This window comes from Triticum dicoccoides, chromosome 3A (assembly GCF_002162155.2).
Source record: "Triticum dicoccoides isolate Atlit2015 ecotype Zavitan chromosome 3A, WEW_v2.0, whole genome shotgun sequence".
In the NCBI taxonomy this organism is placed as follows: Eukaryota; Viridiplantae; Streptophyta; class Magnoliopsida; order Poales; family Poaceae; genus Triticum; species Triticum dicoccoides.
In genome coordinates this window covers 494,186,055-494,199,633 of record NC_041384.1, presented here as the reverse complement: position 1 = coordinate 494,199,633, position 13,579 = coordinate 494,186,055, and the positions used below count along the sequence as shown (strand labels likewise).

Below are 13,579 nucleotides of genomic sequence, written 5' to 3'. Positions count from 1 at the left end.
CATGATTGAAGTGTAGCATTTCATACATGCATTTTAAGACCATTGGTAAAATATATATTACATGGCTGATGCAACAGAATGTTGTCTTGGGTCATTAGGCCAGGGAAGTGTGTTTTGATTCTCCCGGTGCACGCACAGGCATATTTGCTAGTAAATAAATAAATCATGTCATCAACGTGCTATCCCACTGAATTGTTCCACTTCAATCTCTTTATTGAACACAATTACATCTGAACACACTGACAACACATTTTGCTCTCTTTATTCAACACGCACACTTCCAAGCAGAGCTTAAATATTTCTCACATATCACTGACGAAAAAGTAGGCGAGCATCGCAATTAGCTAGAACCAGCAGGTGCAGCCAGTTTCGCGAGAAACCCTTTGTAGTGCTCCATGATCCTCCCGGCCTCGGGCATCACCTCCTCCACGGCGTCTACGGCCATGAACCGCTCGGCCCACGCCGCCAGGCCCGGGACCCTGGCCTCGTCCAGCAGGTTGGTGCCGCCCAATTCGTCCACCGCCCGGATCCACACCACGAAGCTTCCGAGCGCGAGGTCGACGATCCCGACGGCGTCGCCGCCGAAGAAGGCCTTCCCCTTGGAGCACTCCGTGAGAGCCCGCTCCAGCGTCTCCACCTGAGGCAGCACGTTCTCGAACGCCTCCGCTCTCTGCTCCGCCGTCGTCGCCCTGAACAGCGGCCTCCACGACGGGAAGAACTGCAAGCGCACCACACAGATTCAGCAAGTCGTAAATTGTTGCAAATGATCCGGCAATTTGACTTGTCGTGGTGCGAACGGATGAGTCGAAAAAAGATGAATCATCAACAAGCCAAGACCGAAGAAGCACGGAAGACAAAGTGTGTCAAGATTAGGAAAAAATTGTTAGAGTAATCTTGATTAGAGATGCTAGTACTGATTAGTAGTCAATTAGATTAGGAGAATCACAAAGTAATAGTCCGGCTCGGATGCATATTGGTAGTACTATTAGGAGTCCTAGTCGTTTGTACTAGGTTAGCTGGTAGTATATGCGTGAGTGTCCGAATTGTATTAGGACATCTAGTACGTATAGGATTAGGTCTGTGTTGGGTCGGTGGCTGCTGTGCATATATATATGCACTTGGCCGTGAATTTTGTAACACGGAGAAAACATAGAATAAAGAGAGGAGAAACAAAGGGCACGACAAAAGCCCTTAGCTATCAATTATCTTGTGTGTGTCTTCGTCGTAATTTGATGTGATCGATCCTGTGGGTAGAATTTCAACACTTGGTATCTAAAGCAAGGTCCATTTGAAGGTGTGCTTGCCCCGGGTTCGCGACCCGACTAGCGCCTCGGGGCGGGCGATATGGTCGTTGGGTGGTGCAGCGACGATGAAGAGCGTGCCATGATGTTGTTGGGTGATGCAGGGACGAGGGGATCTGGCGATCGTCGTTCGGCGGAGCGACAAGGAGGGAGACGGCGGGCTATCGTCGGCAAGGCGGCGGATGGAGATCGTTGACGGGAGCGGTGGTGCGGTGATGCAGTGCCGGAAAGTCGTCAAGATGGTCATCCATGGAAGTTAGAGTCAAGGAGTTGTGCGGGTTAGCACGATCAGTCGGTTAGTCGTCGTCGTGTCAGCGTCGTCATGTCCAAGTGCTCGTCTCTGTGAGGCGTTGAAGATGAAGCATGCCTAGGTCGTCTATGTGTCTCGACGAGAGGATCAAGTTCAAATATGTGGGGGCGGTAAACCAGTGAAGGTGAGTCTCTTCAATGAGACCATGTCTCTAAATGAGGCTGGAGTGCATGGTGTAGTGCACAGGGTGGTGTGATCCACAAGGAGCCGGCATGTATCTTGCTAGGGTGGATGGTGAAGTCCATCGGGTGGTGTTTTCCACAGGTTACTAGCAAGGCTGGATAGTCCAAGATATATTTAAGGTGGTCCGTAAATTCGCCAAGTCAAAATTGAAGGAGAGATTATTGCAAATGATCTAGCCGGCAATTTGACTTGTCATGGTGCAAGCGGATGAGTCGAAAAAAGTGAATCATCAACAAGTCAAGACCGAAGAAGCACGGAAGACAAAGTGTGTCAGGATTAGGGAGAGATTGTTAGAGTAATTTTGATTAGAGATGCTAGTACTGATTAGTAGTCAATTAAATTAGGAGAATCACAAAGTAATAGTCCGGCTCGGATGCATACTGGTAGTACTATTAGGAGTCCTAGTCGTTTGTAGTAGGTTAGCTGGTAGTAAACGTGTGAGTGTCCGAATTGTATTAGGACATCTAGTACGTATAGGATTAGGTCTGTGTTGGGTCGGTGGCTGCTGTGCATATATATATATATATGCACTTAGCCGTGAGTTTTGTAACATGGAGAAAACATAGAATAAAGAGAGGAGAAACAAAGGACACAACAAGAGCCCTTAGCTATTAATTATCTTGTGTGCGTCTTCGTCGTAATTTGATGTAATCAATTCTGTAAGCGGAATTCCAACAAGGTCGACTATCCCGACGGCGTCGCCACCGAAGAAGGCCTTCCCCTTGGAGCACTCCGTGAGAGCCCGCTCCAGCGTCTCCACCTGAGGCAGCACGTTTTCGAACGCCTCCGCTCTCTGCTCCGCCGTCATCGCCCTGAACAGCGGCCTCCACGACGGGAAGAACAGCAAGCGCACCACACAGATTCAGCAAGTCGTAAAACCAACCGATGTCTCATGTCTGTCTGCTGATTTTACGGTACGAAACTCGAGCTACGATGAACAAACAGAGCAGAGGGTGTTTGTACCGTGTCGTTGACGTAGGTGGCCCAGAAGCGGGCGACGGCGCGGTCGTAGGGGTCGGCGGGGAGGAGGGGCGTCCCGGCCCCGGCCCAGGCCTCGTCGACGTACTCGAGGACGACGAGCGACTCGCACACCGGCCGGCCGGCGTGGATCAGCACGGGGACCTTCTTGTGCACAGGGTTGGAGCTGAGCAGGAGCTCGCTCTTGTGCTGCAGGTTCTCCTCGATGTACTAGTAGCTGAGGCCCTTCATCTGCAGCGCCACCTTCACGCGGATCACCCAGGGGCTTAACCACGCGCCCAACAGCTGCAGTTCGCCTCCTTCTCCTCCTCCTGCCATTGTAGAGTGCAGAGGGAGCCTTCAGAGTTCAAAGAGACTTGTGTAGTGCTTTCTTGTTTGATTTTGCGCTCAGCCACTCAGGTGATATAATCCGGTTTCTTAGTTTGACTAGTGGATTGATTTTGACTGGTTAACTTGGAAGTGGAGAGTCGTGGATGCTTCGGTGTCGTCGTTTCATTGTTCGAGAGAGTTGCATCACTCGTCAGCGTTGTCGTATACCCAGCAAAGGAATAGGTGGCAGGTAGCGAGGTCACTGGTGCTTCATGAGGAGTAGTTGGCTTGTGTCCTAGCTCATGTTGTGTCACGCGTCTCCAACGCTCACCGCAAATTTGCTCCTGCGGAGTTCAAATGCTTAAATGGAGCGTAGTTCTAATTTAAAATGTTTAAATATTAAACTTCAATATTTTGTCTCTCTTAACTGTCCATTGATGCTCAATAGATCTTCTTTTAGTTGTTCGTGAGTTGGTCTGATAGGATCACTCACGTTCCTAAATCCAAAACCCGCCACAACATTCTCACCCTCATCCTCCACGATTATGTTGTGCATGACCACACACCATGTCATCACCTTGATCAAGGTCTACACATCCCATTACTCCAAATTCTAGACATTCTTTCTAGCTGCTTCTTGTCTTTGCGCAAAGTGAGACTTTTTCTGACCAATTGGGTGAGAGATGATGTTCCCAAAGGTAGCCCAAGGAGGATAAATACCGTCAATCAGATAGTAGCTCATGTTGTACTTATGCGCATTGACATTATAGTGGGAAGGAGCAGTTTTTTCCTTCAGCCAGCCCAACAAACAATGGTGATCGCTGCAACACATTGATGTCATTGTGAGACTCAGGCATGCCAAATCCAAAGATCTTGTGATGCAACTGCTTCAAGAATGATGATGGGCTTCTTAACATGACCTTGATATTCCCCTTGCAAAGCTTTTGGACAGTTCTTCCATTTCCAATGCATGTAATCAAGTGATTCGAGCAAACCTGACCACCCTCTTGCTTCTGAGATTGCGAAGAGCCTCTCGGTGTCTGCCACAGTTGGTTCCAGGTACTGTGGCCCAAACACCGAGACCACGACAGTTGCAAACCTTACCATGGCATATTCGCATGTCCTCTCGGACATCCGCAGGTACTCGTCCCACAAATCAATGGTCGGGCCATATGCAAGCATCCGCAATGCAGCCGTGCACTTCTGGTAACTAGAGAAACCAATCCTTCCCATGGCGTCCTTCTTCAAGATGAAATACTCATCAAAGGACCAGATGCCATGGTAGAGACGATCGAAGAAATTTTTGCGCATCTGAAAGCGCCGACGAAAATTGTCAGCGAAGAGGGCATTGGGGGAAAAGTAATCATCGATCGGCGTCGGCCGCGCCCAGTTGCGATTGAGCACTCGATGACCCTTAATCGATCCCTTAAAATTGAGAACATGCTCTTCCGCACACTCCGCGTCTGCAAGTACCGCCTGCATCATCACCGTCTCATCCGTGTAGTCCTCCTTGTGAGAAGACTAAACATTGTGCTTGTAGACGTACTCCATATCCGAATCCATTGCTTCAAAGAAGAATGGATAATTTTTTTAGCTCAGGCAATTCACGAAACAAATGTTGGGCATGGTGAGCATTCACTGGTACAACGAGGTGCTATACAAACGGTTTTTAACCCCTTTTCAGGACGATGTTTTGAACCGTCACCAAGTGAGTGACTGCGACGGGGGGGGGGGGTCCTTCCCACATGACCCAGAAACTGTCAGGGAAAGGCCCTCCTGGCACACACGCTCGGAAAAATGAGGTCGTCTACGATGATGGGTGAGCGATGAAATACAATTATACAAGCCCAATCGGTTTCGGTCGTAAGTACATCCCACACAGTCAGTCCCAAACAAACGTTTCTGTTTGTTATGTACATCCCACACAGTCAATCCAGGGAAAACGTTTGCGTTCTTATGTACATCCCACACAGACAATCCTGGGAAAACATTTTCGTTCTTATGTACATACCACACGGTCTGCCTCTGGAGTCCACTCCACGGGTCCTACCTTCTTCAAAATCTTGAAGAACGGCAAGGCACGCTCGGCAGACTTGGAAATGAATCTGCTAAGCGCGGCAACACATCCAGTCAAACGCCTCACATCCTTAACCGTCTTGGATGCTTGGATTTGCTCGATAGCCTTGATCTTACCGGGGTTGTCCTCTATCCCTCGGTGGGACACAAAGAAGCCAAGCAGCTTGCCGGAGGGAACACCAAACACACACTTCTCTGGGTTCAACTTCAAGTTGATCTTGCGTAGATTAGCAAACTTTTCTTCTAAATCTTGAATGAGGGTTGACCTGTCCTTGGTCTTGACCACAATATCATCCATGTAAGCTTCAATGTTTTGGTGCAACTGTGACTCAAAACCAATCTGGACTGCCCTTGCAAATGTGGATTTGGCGCTTTTCAACCCGAAGGGCATACATACAAAGCAGTACGTGCCGCATGGAGTGATGAATGCCATCTTCTCTTCATCTTCCTTGGACATAAAGATCTGGTGGTATCCTGAGTAGGCATCCAGAAAGGAAAGCAAGTCGCACCCGGAGGTAGAATCCACAATCTGATCGATGTGTGGCAAGGGAAATGGGTCCTTTGGGAAGGCCTTGTTCAGATCAGTAAAATCTATGCATAGTCTCCATTTTCCATTAGCCTTGTGTACCACCACAAGATTGGATAACCATGTTGGATGCAGTACTCATCTAACCATACCAGCTGCCTCAAGTTTCTTGATCTCCTTGGCAATGAACTGTTGCCGCTCCAAGGCTTGCTTTCGGATCTTCTGCTTGACGGGTCGGGCATGAGGGCAGACAGGAAGGTGGTGCTCAATTACCTCCCTCGGAACACCGGGGATGTCAGATGGTTGCCAAGAAAATACATCGACATTCGCCCGCGGGAAGGCAACGCGCACGCTTTCCTATTTGTCATCAAGGGTGGCACTGATAGTGAAGGTACCATCAGTACCAGCCTGCCCTGTCGGGACCTTTTTCACAGCGGGTGCACCAGCCTTGGATTTTTTGCTGTTAGAACTCTCTAGCAAGTCCTCGACGGGCGCAACGTACTCCGAAGATGTACGTTTGCCGGATTCCTTGGGGCGTCCTTGCTATTTTTCTTCTTCTTTCTTTCCTTGGCAGGATCCTTAGCTTCTGCGGCATCCGCCGCGACTGCGTCCCTGTACATCTTGTCCATGCAAATGATTGCATCCTTCTCGTCGTATGGAATGGAAATGACGCCTATTGGCCCTGGCATCTGTTGGAAATATGCCCTAGAGGCAATAATAAAAGTATTATTATTATATTTCCTTGTTCATGATAATTGTCTTTTATTCATGCTATAACTGTATTATCCGGAAATCGTAATACACGTGTGAATATATAGACCACAATATGTCCCTAGTGAGCCTCTAGTTGACTAGCTCGTTGTGATCAACAGATAGTCATGGTTTCCTGGCTATGGACATTGGATGTCGTTGATAACGGGATCACATCATTAGGAGAATGATGTGATGGACAAGACCCAATCCTAAGACTAGCACAAAAGATCGAGTAGTTCATTTGCTAGAGCTTTGCGAATGTCAAGTATCTCTTCCTTTGACCATGAGATCGTATAACTCCTGGATACCGTAGGAGTGCTTTGGGTGTATCAAACGTCACAACGTAACTGGGTGACTATAAAGGTGCACTACAGGTATCTCCGAAAGTATCTATTGTTTTATGCGGATCGAGACTGGGATTTGTCACTCCATGTAAACGGAGAGGTATCTCTGGGCCCACTCGGTAGGACATCATCATATGCGCAATGTGACCAAGGAGTTGATCACGGGATGATGTGTTACGGAACGAGTAAAGTGACTTGCCGGTAACGAGATTGAACAAGGTATCGGTATACCGACGATCGAATCTCGGGCAAGTAAAATACCGCTAGACAAAGGGAATTGAATACGGGATCGATTGAGTCCTTGACATCGTGGTTCATCCGATGAGATCATCGTGGAACATGTGGGAGCCAACATGGGTATCCAGATCCCGCTGTTGGTTATTGACCGGAGATCGTCTCGGTCATGTCTGCATGTCTCCCGAACCCGTAGGGTCTACACACTTAAGGTTCGATGACGCTAGGGTTATAAAGGAAGCTTGTATGTGGTTACCGAATGTTGTTCGGAGTCCCGGATGAGATCCCGGACGTCACGAGGAGTTCCGGAATGGTCCGGAGGTAAAGATTTATATATGGGAAGTCCTGTTTTGGTCACCGGAAAAGTTTCGGGCGATATCGGTATTGTACCGGGACCACCGGGAGGGTCCCGGGGGTCCACCAAGTGGGGCCACTTGCCCCAGAAGGCTGCGTGGGCCATGTGTGGGAGGGGACCAGCCCCTAGGTGGGCTGGTGCGCCCCCCACAAGAGGCCTAGGCGCAAGGGAGAGTGGGAGGGGGCAAACCCTAGTCCAGATGGGCCTTAAGGCCCACCTAGTGGGCGCCTCCCCTCTCTCCCCCTCCTGGCCGCCGCCCCCTTTGCCATCTAGGGCTGGCCGCACCCCTTGGGGGTGGGAAACCCTAGAGGGGGGCGCAGCCCCCTCTCCCCCTATAAATAGTGAGGCATAGGGCTGCCCATAAGACATGATTTGATCTCTCGTTGGTGCAGCCCTGCCCCTCTCCCTCCTCCTCTTCTCCCATGGTGCTTGGCGAAGCCCTGCGGGATTGCCACGCTCCTCCACCACCACCACGCCGTTGTGCTGCTGTAGGATGGAGTCTTCCTCAACCTCTCCCTCTCCCCTTGCTGGATCAAGGCGTGGGAGACGTCACCGGGCTGTACGTGTGTTGAACGCGGAGGTGCCGTCCGTTCGGCACTTGATCATCGGTGATCTGAATCACGACGAGTACGACTCCATCAACCCCGTTCACTTGAACGCTTCCGCTTAGCGATCTACAAGGGTATGTAGATGCACTCCTTTCTACTCGTTGCTGGTCTCTCCATAGATAGATCTTGGTGGTTACGTAAGAAAATTTTTGAATTTCTGCTACGTTCCCCAACAGTGGCATCATGAGCCAGGTTTATTGCGTAGATTCTTTGCACGAGTAGAACACAAAGTAGTTGTGGGCGTTGATGTTGTTCAATATGCTTACCGTTACTAGTCCAATCTTGTTTCGACGGTATTGTGGGATGAAGCGGCCCGGACCGACCTTACACTACTCTTACGTGAGACAGGTTCCACCGATTGACATGCACTTGGTGCATAAGGTGGCTAGCGGGTGCCAGTCTCTCCCACTTTAGTCGGAACGGATTCGATGAAAAGGATCCTTATGAAGGGTAAATAGCAATTGGCATATCACGTTGTGGTCTTGCGTAGGTAAGAAACGTTCTTGCTAGAAACCCATAGCAGCCACGTAAAACATGCAACAACAATTAGAGGACGTCTAACTTGTTTTTGCAGGGTATGCTATGTGATGTGATATGGCCAAGAAGAATGTGATGAATGATATGTGATGTATGAGATTGATCATGTTCTTGTAATAGGATTCACGACTTGCATGTCGATGAGTATGACAACCGGCAGGAGCCATAGGAGTTGTCTTTATTTTTGTATGACCTGCGTGTCATTGAAGAACGCCATGTAACTTACTTTACTTTATTGCTAAACGCGTTAGCCATAGAAGTAGAAGTAGTCGTTGGCGTGACAACTTCATGAAGACACGATGATGGAGATCATGATGATGGAGATCATGGTGTCATGCCGGTGACAAGATGATCATGGAGCCACGAAGATGGAGATCAATGGAGCTATATGATATTGGCCATATCATGTCACAACTATATAATTGCATGTGATGTTTATTATGTTTATGCATCTTATTTACTTAGGACGACGGTAGTAAATAAGATGATCCCTTACAAAATTTCAAGAAGTGTTCTCCCCTAACTGTGCACCGTTGCTACAGTTCGTCGCTTCTAAGCACCACGTGATGATCGGGTGTGATGGATTCTTACGTTCACATACAACGGGTGTAAGACAGTTTTACACAGCGAAAACACTTAGGGTTAACTTGACGAGCCTAGCATGTGCAGACATGGCCTCGGAACACGGAGACCGAAAGGTCGAGCATGAGTCGTATAGTAGATACGATCAACATGAAGATGTTCACCGATGATGACTAGTCCGTCTCACGTGATGATCGGACACGGCCTAGTTGACTCGGATCATGTAATCACTTAGATGACCAGAGGGATGTCTATCTGAGTGGGAGTTCATAAGATGAACTTAATTATCCTGAACATAGTCAAAAGACCTTTTGCAAATTATGTCGTAGCTCACGCTATAGTTCTACTGTTTAGATATGTTCCTAGAGAAAATATAGTTGAAAGTTGATAGTAGCGATTATGCGATCAGTAGAAAGCTTATGTCCTTAATGCACCGCTCAGCGTGCTGAACCCCAACGTCGTTTGTCGATGTTGCGAACATCGGACATACACGTTTTGATAACTACGTGATAGTTCAATTAAATGGTTTAAGTAGAGGCACCAAAGACGTTTTCGAAACGTCGCAGAACATATGAGATGTTTCGAGGGCTGAAATTAGGATTTCAGGCTCGTGCCCACGTCAAGAGGTTTGAGACCTCCGACGATTTTCTTAACCTGCAAACTAAGGAGAAAAGCTCAATCGTTGAGCTTGTGCTCAGATTGTCTGAGTACAACAATCACTTGAATCAAGTGGGAGTTGATCTTCCAGATGAAAAAGTGATAGTTTCTCCGAAGTCATTACCACCAAGCTGCTAGAGCTTCGTGATGAACTATAACATATCAGGGATAGATATGATGATCCTTGAGGTATTCGCGTTGTTTGACATCGTGAAAGTAGAAATCAAGAAGGAGCATCAATTGTTGATGGTTGATGAAACCACTAGTTTCAAGAAGGGCAAGGGAAAGAAGGGATACTTCATGAAACGGAAAATCTGCTGCTGCACCAATGAAGAAACCCGAGGTTGAACCCAAACCCGAGACTGAGTGCTTCTGTAATAAGGGGAACAACCACTGGAGCAAGATTACCCTAGATACTTGGTAGATGAGAAGGCTGGCAAGGTCGATATACATTATGTTAATGTGTACTTTACTAGTACTCCTAGTAGCACCAGGGTATTAGATACCGGTTCGGTTGCTAAGTGTTAGTAACTCGAAATAAAAGCTACGGCATAAACGGAGACTAGCTAAAGGTGAGCTGACGATATGTGTTGGAAGTGTTTCCAAGTTTGATGTGATCAAACATCGCACGCTCCCTCTACCATCAAGATTAGTATTAAACCTGAATGGTTTATTGAATCTCGATCGTAGTGATACACATTTTCATGCCAAAAGATATAAGATAGTAATGATAGTACCACTTACTTGTGGCACTGCTATGTAAGTCATAATGGTATAAAATGCATGAAGAAGCTCCATGTTGATGGATCTTTGGACTCACTCATTTTTGAAAAGTTTGAGACATGCGAACCATGTCTATTGGTGTATATGCATGAAGAAACTCCATGCAAATGGATCGTTCGGACTCACTTGATTTTGAATCACTTGAGATATGCAAATCATACCACATGGGCAAGATGACTGAAAAGCCTCATTTTCAATAAGATGGAACAAGATAGCAACTTATTGGAAGTAACACTTTTTGGTGTGTGCGGTCCAATGAGTGCTGAGGCATGCAGTGAATATCGTTATGTTCTTACTTCACAGATGATTCGAGTGGATGTTGAGAATATTTACTTGATGAAACACAAGTCTGAATTATTGAATGGTTCAAGTAATTTCAGAGTGAAGTAGCAGATCATTGTGACAAGAGGATAAAATGTCTATGATATGATCATAGAGATGAATATCTGAGTTATGAGTTTTGGCACACAATTAAGACATTGTGGAAATTGTTTCGCAATTAATACCGCCTGGAACACCATAATGTGATTGTGTGTCCGAACATCATAGTTGCACCCAATTGGATATGGTGCGTACCATGATGTCTCTTATTGAATTACCACTATTGTTCATGGGTTAGGCATTAGAGACAACCACATTCACTTTAAATAGGGCACCACGTAAATCCGTTGAAATGACACCGTATGAATTATGGTTTAGAGAAACCTAAGTTGTCGTTTCTTAAAAGTTTGGGGCTGCGACGCTTATATGAAAAAGTTTCAGGTTGATAAGCTCGAACCCAAAGCGGATAAAATGCATCTTCGTAGGAAACCCAAAACAGTTGGGTATACCTCCTAATTCAGATCCGAAAGCAATATGAATTGTTTCTAGAATCGGGTCCTTTCTCGAGGAAAGGTTTCTCCCGAAAGAGTTGAGTGGGAGGATGGTGGAGACTTGATGAGGTTATTGAACGGTCTCTTCAACTAGTGTGTGACAGGGCACAGGGAGTTGTTCATGTGGCACCTACACCAATTGAAGTGGAAGCTTATGATATTGATCATGAGACTTCGGATCAAGTCACTCCCAAACCTCGTAGGATGACAAGGATGCGTACTACTTCAGAGTGGTACGTAATCCTGTCTTGAAGGTCATGTTGCTAGACAACAATGAACCTACGAGCTATGGAGAAGCAACGGTGGGCCCAAATTCCAACAAATGGTTAGAAGCCATAAAATCCGAGAACGGATCCATGGACTTTGGTGGACTTGCCCGATGATCGGCAAGCCATTAAGATGAATGGATCTTTAAGAAGAAGACGGACGTGGATGGTAATGTCACCATCTATGAAGCTCGACTTGTGGCAAAGTGTTTTCCGACAAGTTCAAGGAGTGGACTACGATGAGATTTTCTCATCCGTAGCGATGCTTAAAGTCCGTCGGAATCATGTTAGCATTAGCTGCATTTATGAAATCTGGCAGATGGATGTCAAGACAAGTTTCCTTACTAGTTTTCGTAAGGAAAGGTTGTATGCAATACAATCAAAAAGGTTTTGTCGATCCTAAGGATGCTAAAAGGTATGCTAGCTCCAGCGATCCTTCTAAGGACTGGAGTAGGCATCTCAGAGTTGGAATGTACGCTTTGATAAGATGATCAAAGATTTTGGGTTTGTACAAAGTTTATGAGAAACTTGTATTTCCAAAGAAGTGAGTGGGAGCACTATAGAATTTCTGATGAATACATGTTGATCAGAAATGATGTAGAATTTCTGGAAAGCATATAGGGTTATTTTGAAAGTGTTTTTCAATGGAAAACCTGGATTAAGCTACTTGAACATTGAGCATCAAGATCTATAAGGATAGATTAAAACGCTTAATGGTACTTTCAAATGAGCACATGCCTTGACGTGATCTTGAAGGTGTTCAAGATGGATCAGTCAAAGAAGGAGTTCTTGCCTGAGTTGTAAGGTATGAAGTTAAGACTTAAAGCTCGACCATGGCAGAATAGAGAGAAAGGAACGAAGGTCGTCCCCTATGCTTAAGACGTAGGCTCTTCAGTATGCTGTGCTGTGTACCGCACCTAAAGTGTGCCTTGCCATGAGTCAGTCAAGGGGTACAAGAGTGATCCAAGAATGGCTCACAGGACAGCGGTCAAAGTTATCCTTAGTAACTAGTGGACTAAGGAATTTTCTCGATTATGGAGGTGGTAAAAGAGTTCGTCGTAAAAGTTACGACGATGCAAGCTTGACACCTATCCGGATAGCTCTAAGTAGAGAGACCAGATACATATAATGGAGCAATAATTTAGAATAGCTCCAAGTAGAACAGTTATTTGGAACAGCTCCAAATAGAGCGTGGTAGCTGCATCTAGGAGATGACATAGAGATTTGTAAAGCACACACGGATCTGAAAGGTTCAGACCCGTTGACTAAAACCTCTCTCACAAGCAACATGATCAAACATAAAACTCATTGAGTGTTAATCACATAGTGATGTGACTACTGACTCTAGTAAACTCTTGGGTATTAGTCACATGGTGATGTGACCTGTGAGTGTTAATCACATGGCGATGTGAACTAGATTATTGACTCTAGTGCAAGTGGGAGACTGTTGGAAATATGCCCTAGAGGCAATAATAAAAGTATTATTATTATATTTCCTTGTTCATGATAATTGTCTTTTATTCATGCTATAACTGTATTATCCGGAAATCGTAATACACGTGTGAATATATAGACCACAATATGTCCCTAGTGAGCCTCTAGTTGACTAGCTCGTTGTGATCAACAGATAGTCATGGTTTCCTGGCTATGGACATTGGATGTCGTTGATAACGGGATCACATCATTAGGAGAATGATGTGATGGACAAGACCCAATCCTAAGACTAGCACAAAAGATCGAGTAGTTCATTTGCTAGAGCTTTGCGAATGTCAAGTATCTCTTCCTTTGACCATGAGATCGTATAACTCCTGGATACCGTAGGAGTGCTTTGGGTGTATCAAACGTCACAACGTAACTGGGTGACTATAAAGGTGCACTACAGGTATCTCCGAAAGTATCTATTGT

General features: G+C 46.3%; 1 pseudogene; it reads right to left on the bottom strand.

Moving 5' to 3' along the window:
* Positions 1–260: 260 nt before the first annotated feature.
* Positions 261–3,138, bottom strand: LOC119268758 (annotated as a pseudogene).
* Positions 3,139–13,579: the final 10,441 nt, after the last annotated feature.